The following is a 10,592-nucleotide window of genomic DNA, read 5'->3' as shown; positions in this document are numbered from 1 at the left end:
AGTTTCTACTTTGATAACCTTTTAGATGCTCTTTGTATGTAATTAATCATTTTCTCTTTCTGTTTTCAGTATTATCTATTTGTCTGTGATTTGTTAGCTTGATTATAGTGTGTTGGTGTGAGCCTGTTTAGATTTATATTAGTGGAAATTCATAGAGCTTTTTGAATTTGCATGTCCTTCCTTCCTCAAATTTGTAAAGTTTTTGATCATTATATATTCAATGGACTTTCAGCTCCTTGCTAATTCTCTTCTCTTGAGACTTGTATAATGCATATATTGGTTTCCCTGACAATATCTCATAGTGCTTATGCTCTCTTGACTTCATTTATTTTCTTTTAGCATCTGATTCATTAATTTCAAGTGATCTATTTTTAAGTTCTCTCATTCTATCTTCTGCTTGATAAAATCTTGCTGACTTTCTCTAGTGAACATGCCAATTAAATTATTGTATTCCTTAGCTCTGGAATTTCTATTTGGTTATTTTTTATGACTTTTATGTAAAATATCTCTCCTGTATTTCCATTTTTTACACACTGCTATCCTGATTTTATTTAGTTGTCTATATTCTATTTAACATATTAAACACATTTAAGATACTTAATTGAATTCATTGTAAAGTATTCATAGATTTCTGTTTCCTTATGGTCAGTTTCTGGACATTTATTTTGTTAATTTGATTGGGCCATTTCCCCAGTTTCTTTGTGTACCTGTGATCTTTTGTTGATATTTGGGCATTTGAAAAGAAAAAAAAAGATGCAATTTTAACAAAGTTGCAATACACAAGGTTGATATACTAAAGTCAATTTCTTTCCTGTATATCAGCAATGAACAAGTAGAATTTGAAATTAAAAGCACAGTATCATTGACATTTACAAATCTCAAAATAAAATACTTAGCTACAAGTCTAACAACAACAACAAAAAATATATATATATATGTAAGATCTAGATGAGAAAAGCTATAAAACACTGATAAAAATAAATCAAAAAAGACCTAAATTAATGAATAGGAAAACTCAGTATTGTCAAAATGTTAGTTCTTCCTTCCAATCAAAATCTCAGCAAGCTATTTTATGAATATTTACAAATTGATTCTAAAATATATATGGTGAGGTATAAGATCCAGAATAACTAACACAATATTGGAGAAAAATAAAGTTGGGAGACTGATGCTATTTGACTTTGAGACTTATTATAAAGCTATAGTAATCAAGACAGTGTAGTATGGGTAAAGTAATAGATAAATAAAGCAATGGAACACAATAGAAAGCCCAGAAATAGATTTCATATAAATATAGTGAACTGATCTTCAATAAGAAGTAAAGGTCATCGAGAAAAGATAGTCTTTTCAACAAATGATGCTAGAAAAGTTGGACATCCACATTTTAAAAAATGAATCTAGACCTTACAACCTTCACAAAAAATAACTTAAAATGGATCATAGTCCTAAATGTACAGTAACCCTTGTAATATGCAAATATAAAATAAAAGTTCTAAATATAACAGATGAGAAAATATAAATGACCTTGGGTATGGCAACACAATGTCTATGGCATTATCCATAAAATGAATAACTGATAAGTTGGATATCATCAAAATTGAAACTGCTGTGTGAAAGACAATGTTGAGAGAATGAGAAAATAGGCCATATACCAGGAGAAAGTATTTGCAAAGACATTCTGACAAAAGACTGTAATCCAAAATATTCAAAGAACTCTTAAAAGCCAGTAAGAACACAAACAGACCAATTAAAGAATGGGCCAAGGCATTTAGCAGACACCTCACCAAAGAAGATATACAAATGGAAAATAAGCATATGAAAGGATGCTGCCTGTCATGTGTCATCAGGGAAATGCAAATCAAAATAATGAGCTATCATTCTGCACCTATTGGAATGGCCCAAATCCAGAGCACTGACAATACCAAATGCTGACATTGGTGTGGAGCATCAGGAACTCTCATTCTTCATTGGTAGGAGTGCAAAATGGTACAGTCACTTTGGAGGCAATTTGGTAATTTCTAAGAAAAATGAACATACTCTTACCATATTATCAAGCAATCACACTTCTTGGTATTTATCCAAAAGATGTGAAAACTTATGTCCACACAAAAACTCACACCAAGATATTTATAGTATATTTATTCATAATTGCCAAAACTTGGAAGCAACCAAGATGTCCTTGAATGATAAACAAACTGTGGTATATCCAGACTCTTTGTGTCCAACTCTTTGTGACCTCATGGACTGTAGCCTACCAGGCTTCTCAGTCCATGGGGTTTTCCAGGAAAGAGTACTGGAGTGGATTGCCATCTCCTTTTCCAGGGGATCTTTCCTACCCAGGGATCGAACCCAGGTCTCCCACATTATAGGCAGATTCTTTTACCATTTGAGCCAGGGAAGTCTTATTCATAATTGCCAAAACTTGGAAGCAACCAAGATGCCCTTGAATGATAAACAAACTGTGGTATATCCAGACAGTAGAATATTATTCAGCACTAATGAGAAATGAGCTGTCAAACTATGAAGAGACATCGAGGAACTTTAAATGCATATTTGTAAGTTAAAGAAGCTAATCTGAAACAGCTATGTACTATAAGATTCCTATATGTCATTCTGGAAAAAGCAAGTTACAGAGACAAAAAAAAAAAAAAAAAAAATAGTGGTTTTCATAGGTTGGAGGAAAGGATGGATAGATTACAGATAATTTTTAGGGTAATGAAAATATCTGTAGGATACTGTAGTTATTCATACTTGTCATATATTTGTCCAAACCTACTGAATGTACAACAGCCAGAGTGAGTGAAAAGTGAGTGAAAGTCATTCAGTCATGTCCAACTCTTTGCGACTCCAGGGACTATACAGTCCATGGAATTCTCCAGGCCAGAATACTGGAGTGGGTAGCCCTTCTCTTCTCCAGGGGATCTTTCCAACCCAGGGATTGAACCCAGGTCTCTTGCATTGCAGGAGGATTCTTTACCAGCTGAGCCACCAGGGAAGCCCAGACAACAGCCAGAGAGAATTATAATGTAAATAATGGACTTTGAGTGATTATGATTTCTCAATATAGGTTCATCAGTTTTAATAAATGTGCCCCTCTGGTAGGGGATGTGAATGATGGGGGAGGCTGTGCATTTTCAGGAGAGGAGCAATCTGGGAAATCTCTCTACTTTCCCTTCAATTTTGCTGTGAACCTAAATCTGCTCTAAAAGAAATAAAAATATTTAAATGTTTTTTTTTTTTTTTCCAAACAAATAAAACAGTCACACCTCTCAGCCTTTACTACTTTTATACTAGGAAAATGTTCACTAATGAGCCCAGCTGGAGATTTGGGGAGTGTCTAAAGCCTTCTAAAGCTATATCTTTTCTGGGCTTGTGCAAGTACTTTCCCAGTGAAAGTTGACCCCCTCCTCTGGGTCTTGTAAACTTTTGCTCTGCCTTGGGTCTTTCTGCAATAACACAGTCTCTCTGATGGTGTCACAGAAACCCTCAGTCTGGCACCTAACAGCCAATCAAGTCCATGCTTGGTGCTCAGAGTCAGGCTGGACGAAATCTTTTCCTTGGGCAGCCCTCTGAAAGCCAGAGCAATAGGATCACAGCTGACCTTCTCCTTCCCTCTTGAGTAGGGATAGGAGCCTGGAATGTAGGAGCTTTCTCTACATCAGTCTATACTGTGCAGGACCAGGTGGGCAAATGCAAGGAACCCCCTTACTGGATTCTGTTCAGTTCTCTCTGGCTTTACACTCACCTGGGGTGCTGCAGCCACTTAGCTGGCTTCTGGGTTCTCGTGAAGGCACTATGGGCATATACTGTTGTGAAGCCAGTGTTTCTACAGGGGAATGTGGGCCTGAGGCTTCCTACTCCACTGTGCTGCTGCTATTACTCCAGTAAATCTCTTTTGAAATATAAATTCTTCTTGAAATTAAATCTGATATTGTACTAATGAGTAAAAGTTTTTTGAAAAAATTTTAAACTTTCTAAAATAGCTTTTCCTTAAAATGTTTTGGCTCATTTCATCTTTTTAAACCCTTAATGTACTTGACTAATTTTAAAAACCAGCAAAGATATATTTTAATGAAAATCACAACATTATAAATATCTCTTTTCAGTGACCACGATTGGTTTCTTATTCTTCTTTTGCCAGCTTTAATGACTAATATATCATCATGAAGGGAAGCAGTTTCCAAAACCTGATTTTTTTGTGTGTATTTTAAGTGCTAAAATTGAAAAAGTGTAAGCATTTTCTAATATGACTTATTTTCAGATATGTAGGCAAAAAGGGGATAACATACTAAAATACTCAATGTTAATTCTCAACGGAATTTTACTCAGGGTGATTTGTCTTTCTTTTTTGCATCAAAAGGTAACATAAACAAAATTAAGAAATGATGTGCTTTTAAAAGAATTACAAACAGAATTGAAAAAATACTTTTCTTTAAAAGAACTACAGCCTTTTGAGGAATACATAGCTTCGATAATGGTTGATAAAAATTGTGTTTCTCTACTCAATTATAAACCTATTAACACTACCATATTTATTGAGCACTCTTTATGGAAAAGATTCTTAGGCTGCTGGAAGCTGTTTTCCTATAAACTATTACTTTATCACAATGACAAAAGAACATTAAAATTGTTGAAAACACAAAATTTTCTGATTAATAGAATGTATTAAATTATTACTATGTAACATGAAAAAACATGCAAATATTTTATATTTAGAGTGAAACATTTCAAGAAGATACCTACTTTCCTATAGTTACATTTATTTTGTGAGCTAAAGAATGATTCAAATGCATCCACATTGAACACACTTGAATGCCACTGCCTTTAGGGATGAATCCGTTGGTGATGTGCCTATTAAGACACAAATAACAGATCAAGGTCTACTCTTGGTTAATGTTATGTAAGGGAAAGTATTTTTAAAAATCTGACTTACAGAGAATTCTGTATGGTTTTAGAAAACATAATTCTCAAATTTAAGAAGATTTACTTATAAGTATCAGCAATAATGGATATAAATTGCAGGTTTTTAAAATTTTGACTTTTACAGGATGTTATACCCTTTATGATTCTATGCTTTATCTATTTGTATATCAGTATGTCTATTTTTTTTTTGTATCTCTTTGTCTGTTAATGATCTGTTACCACCCTACTTACTTCAAAAATAATTTTGAGACTCACAACAAGTCTTTCAGTCAAGAACTAGGAAGTGCAGCACATTTACCAGGTTACAAGCTCTGATGGAAATAACTTTAAGTTCTCATGAAAAGAACCCCTCAATCAGTTCAGTCATGTCTGACTTTTTGTGACCCCATGGACCACAGCACGCCAGGCTTTCTTTTTGCCTTTTCATACTGTCCATGGGGTTCTCAAGACAAGAATACTGAAGTGGTTTGTCATTCTCTCCTCCAGTGTCATGAAAAGAACCCCTAAAGTTGCCTTATTAATTTTATGAAAAGCTAGTGCAAGTCTGATATATACTAGATGAAAACATGAATATTTGATGAGCATTACTGGAGGTAGATGAAGAATGAAAGATTTATTTTGTATTTAACCTCAAATTTGTGTACCCCTTTTGTCAAAGGTTGAAGAAGAAAGACAAGTAGTTTGGACTCTTCTTTTTAATATTTAAGGGTATTTGGATATCTAGCATTGTATGAATTAATCACATTAGAATTAAATAATAAATCAAACATTCAGAAAGAACTAGAGAATTATCCATTTCTCCAAACAGTTCCTCCTCTTGGATGGTGAGCTAATACACATTATCAGCAATGTCAGGCTGATAACCATCCCCCTAAAATTGTTGGCTTAGCTCTTGGTGTTTGCCCTGTTTGATTTTTCATCTTCCTGCCCAGAAGCTACTTCATTGATCTCCACCAGTCCTTTCAACCTATGTGTTTCTGGCTAATACTGGGCCAAGTGAAATATCACAGGACCATCATCATAGTTAAAGTCATAAAAATATTTACACTGCAGGATGGCATTACAGGACTCCCCTCAGTGCTTTCTGGAAATTCTACACAGAAACACAGACTTCCCTCAGGGTCCAGTGGTTAAGAATCTGTCTGCCAATGTCGGGGGACACAGGTTCAATCCCTGGTCAGGGAGCACTCCACACGGCATGGAGCACATAAGCCCATTTGCTGCAACTACTGAAGCCAATGCACTTAGAGTCTCAGGGAAACAAGGGAGCCCACTGCAATGAGAAGCCTCTGCACTGTAACTAGAGAGTAGTGCCCACAAACTGCAACTAGAGAAAGCCTGCGTGTATCAATGAAGGCCTAGCACAGCCTCAAATAAACAAATAAATAAAAATTAAGAAAGAAAGAAAGAAAAAAAAAAAAAAACACCAAAAAATAGACCTGCAGCCACTGCCAAAGAGGAAGGAAGCTGGGGCTGGAGCAGCTGGCACAGGTCTAAAGCCCACGGCCACTGCTGCTCCTGCCACCAACAGGTTGGAAGCATATGAGGCCATAGCCCAAGTGGAGGCCAGAGTTGAGGACTTGCATGTGAATTGCTCAGAGTCACCTGAGCTGGAGCTACTCGAACTCTGGGAAGGGGTGCTTCAGGTGGGCTGAGCTGCCATCACCCTTCCTCACCACACCCCCAGGCCCAGACCACAGGACTGGGATCTCCCCAGGCTTGGAACTCACTCCTCTCAGGCCCAGTCCTCCAGGCCAAGCTCTGGGTCTTCCTTGGCTCCTTTCACACTCAGGATCGAGGTGGGAGGATGCGATCATCTCAGACTTGGGTGCTTTCTCTGCCGGGATTGTAGTGGTTAGGAGCCCCCTCCTGCTGACTGCTAGGGAAGGACCAGCACATTCCCAAAGTCTCACTTGGCATCCCCCTCCTCCCATTCAAGAACAAGTTTCTTTTTTTCTCTCCATTGGAAATCCTGCCTGAAGTCCAAAACATCTATCTGTGTGTACTTCCCCAGTTCCTAGAGTACTTTTAGAAATACTATCTACTGACCAAGGTTCAGAAACTCATTCTTGACTTGACTTTTCATCTTTGAGACAAAGGTTGCCCCCCTCCCCAATATCCTAAGTAACTGACAGTCCATGCCTAGGGCTTTATCAATTTGGATCACCAGCTCCCTGGCTATCTTTATGTGATTATCCCCACCCATGTGAATTTCAGTTCCCTCTGGACTCCAACTTCCAGTTCCCACTAGATCTGGGCAGTCCCAGTGGGACTGACCAAAAGGGCTCTGACCCAGGATTTCTCACCCTGGAAGCAGCTTTAAGGAGGCGAGGGAACTGGATGTCTGGTAGAACCTGGCAGCTCAGGAGTGGGTGTTTCACTTACCCCACACAAGAAGATGAAAAAGTGCAAAGCTCAATGCATTGAAAGGCTTGGCTGGGTACAAGTGAAAAAAGAAGCCCAAGAAAGGCTCAGGCCATTGCCTGCTTTGCACTGAGCCTCCTGATTCTGAGTCTAGCTAAGAGGAAGAAGAGAAATTTGGTGCAGCTAGAATCGCTCTTGTCTTGTCAAGGGAGACTATTTATGATACTGCAAGATCTGGTATCCCCTCTGTGCTTTTGTCATCCTTGTCACCTGTGTCCTGGCCTGTGTTGGCTTGGTGTCTATGCAAACTGTGCTGCATACAGAATTCTCAACAAGCTGGTAAGGTGGTCTGGTATTCCCATCCTTTTAAGAGTTTTCCACAGTTTGTTGTGATCTGCACAGTCAAAGGCGTTAACGTAGTCAGTGAAGCAGAAGTAGATGTTTTTTCTAGAATTACCTTGCTTTTTCTATGATCCAGTGGATGTTGGCAATTTGATCTCTTATTCCTTGGCTTGTTCTATATCCAACTTGAACATCTGGAAGTTCTAGGTTCAAGTACTGTTGTAGCCTAGCTTGAAGAATTTTGAGCATTACTTTGCTAGCATGTGAAGTGAGTGGAATTGTGCAATAGTTTGAACACTTTTTACCATTGCCTTTCTTTGGGATTGGAATGAAAACTGACCTTTTCCAGTCCCGTGGCCACTGCTGAGTTTTCCAAATTTGCTGGCATATTGGGTACAGCACTTTCACAGCATCATCTTATAGGATTTGAAATAGCTCAGCTGAAATTCCATCACCTCCACTAGCTTTGTTCACAGGGATGCTTCCTAAGGCCCACTTGACTTCCCACTCCAGTATCACTTCATAGCAAATAGTTGGGGAAACAAAGGAAACAGTGACAGACTTTATTTTCTTAGGCTCCAAAATCATTGTAGATGTTGACTGAACACATGAAATGAAAAGACATTTGGTCCTTGGAAGAAAAGCTATGACCAACCTAAACAGCACATTAAAAAACAGAGACAGTACTTTGTCAACAAAAGTTTGTATAGTCAAAGTTATGATTTTTGCAGTAGTCATGTATGGATGTGAGAGTTGGACCATAAAGAAAGCTGAGTGCCAAAGAATTGATGCTTTTGAACTGTGATTGTGGACAAGACTCTTGCAGTCCCTTGGACTCCAAAGAGATACAACCAGTCCATTCTAAAGGAGATCAGTCCTGGATATTCACTGAAAGGACTGCTGCTGAAGCTGAAGCTCCAATACTTTGGCCACCTGCTGCAAATAACCAACTCATTAGAAAAGACCCTGATGCTGGGAAAGATTGAAGACATAAGGAGAAGGGGACGACAGAGGAAGAGATGTTTGGATGGCATCACTGACTCGATGGACATGAGTCTGAGGAAGTTCCAGGAAATGATGGAGGACAGGGAAGCATAGCATGCTGCAGTCCATGGGGTCACAAAGAGTCAGACATGACTGAGCAACTAAATGACAACAACAGCAAGGAAAAGTTTAGAACAATGAAATCTAATTAGAAAAGCTGTTTCAAGAAGTTCCAAAAGTTAAGGAAGAGCTACTTAGCAACTACAAAAACAACTTAGGAAGATTGAATCTGAAGAGCTGGGGTTGAACAAAATCTGGATAAACATCACAGAAATGAATAAGCAGATTTCTCTGTTGACTTCCGCAATAAACCACATCAAAGCCAATGTCAAGTTAGCTGCAGACTTAATTAGCCTGCCTGGCACTGTAGAGGGACTTCAGAAGAGTGTAACTTCTATTAGCAACACTTTAAACAACATCTGTCTTGCTGTGGAGGCAATACAGAAGACTGTGGATGAATACAAGAAAACCATGAAGTTACTGCAGAGTGCATGAATCAGCATGCCTTAAAGGAGACCAATGGAAACAACCATATCATTCCATCACTTCCAGCTATATCTGAACTTGACAATAAAACACACAGTGCGAGTTTGAAGCAGGATATCCTGTACCTCCATAGTTTTTTAGAGGAGGTAAACAGTGCCCCAGGGGAGTACCAGAGATGGAAGTAACTTAAGCTCAAGGGAATGAATGAGGCAGTTAATAATCTTACCCAGAGAGTCAACTTGATAGAAAGAATTCTGGTTGCTATAAGCAAGGTAGAAAAGCAAGTGAACCTGTCCTCCAGCTGTCTCTCCAAAAAGAGTCTTTGCATCAAGTGACCAGCAGAATACAGTTTGTAAAATCCCAGGGCTTAAAGGAAGAAGAGGGCATCAGAGGATGGGATGGTCGGATAGCATCACCAATGCAGTGGACATGAACTTGGGCAAACTCTGGGAGATTGTGAGGGACAGGGAGGCCTGATGTGTTGCTGCGGTCCAGGGAGTTACAAAAAGACACCACTGGGTGATTGAATAGCAACAACAAAGAAGTTAGTTCAGATTCTCAGGTATTCAAGCTCAGAGAGAAACTGTAGCTGATCAGTGCTCTCACAGACAAACCTGAAAGCAGCAGGCCTCCAGAAACTACCAAATGAAGAACAAGTACAGGGTTTCAGGTCAAAGCCTTCAGCATTGCCAAAATTCCCACAGTCTCTTGGAGATCATATTGAGAAATCTGCCCAGGTAAAACTTGTCTCCCTATCAGTAATTTCTAGTATTGAAGATCTTCAGGACTTGCTCCATAGCACTGACTGTGATATGGATCGGAAGCTGACTTACCAGGAAATCAGGAACTCCTTAGATTCTGTTATGCCAGAACCAGAACATTTGAGAGAGTTTGATTCTGATGGAGATGGAAGATACTCATTCTTAGAGGAAGAGTAGCTTTAGATGTCTAGCTTTATCAGGCTTATTTTAGAAATGAATGTGTGCCTTAGATTACCTAATATCTACTCAGTTTCTTTTTGATTAAATGAGTGGTATATTAAAAAAATCAAATTAATAAATAAGATATTAAAATTTTTTCACCTGCAATAGTGTGCCAGGTAAAATGCTGTATTTTACACTCTGAATTAGAAAAAGTATCACATAATTTAATTATCCACCAAAACAAAGTGACATTTTGTTTTGGACATCTATTACAGCATCACTCAGGAACGATAAAGAGCTTTCAACTGAATTTGAGGACTGTGGTTGGGATAGTTTGAGTTAATCAAGAAGACTATACAATGCATGTGAGACTCACTTTGGCATCCTTTTTTAAGTCACTTCAGTCATGTCTGACTCTGTGCGACCCCACAGACGGCAACCCACCAGGCTCCCTATCCCTGGGATTCTCCAGGCAAGAACACTGGAGTGGGTTGCCATTTCCTTCTCCAA

General features: G+C 38.5%; 1 pseudogene; it reads left to right on the top strand.

Moving 5' to 3' along the window:
• Nucleotides 1-2,498: 2,498 nt before the first annotated feature.
• Nucleotides 2,499-10,097, top strand: LOC133237048 (EF-hand calcium-binding domain-containing protein 14-like; annotated as a pseudogene).
• The last annotated feature ends 495 nt before the right edge of the window (nt 10,098-10,592 follow it).

The sequence above is a fragment of the Bos javanicus genome, chromosome 23 (assembly GCF_032452875.1).
Source record: "Bos javanicus breed banteng chromosome 23, ARS-OSU_banteng_1.0, whole genome shotgun sequence".
Classification (NCBI taxonomy): domain Eukaryota; kingdom Metazoa; phylum Chordata; class Mammalia; order Artiodactyla; family Bovidae; genus Bos; species Bos javanicus.
The sequence above is the reverse complement of the archived record's forward strand: the minus strand, read 5'-3'. Positions and strand labels throughout refer to the sequence as shown.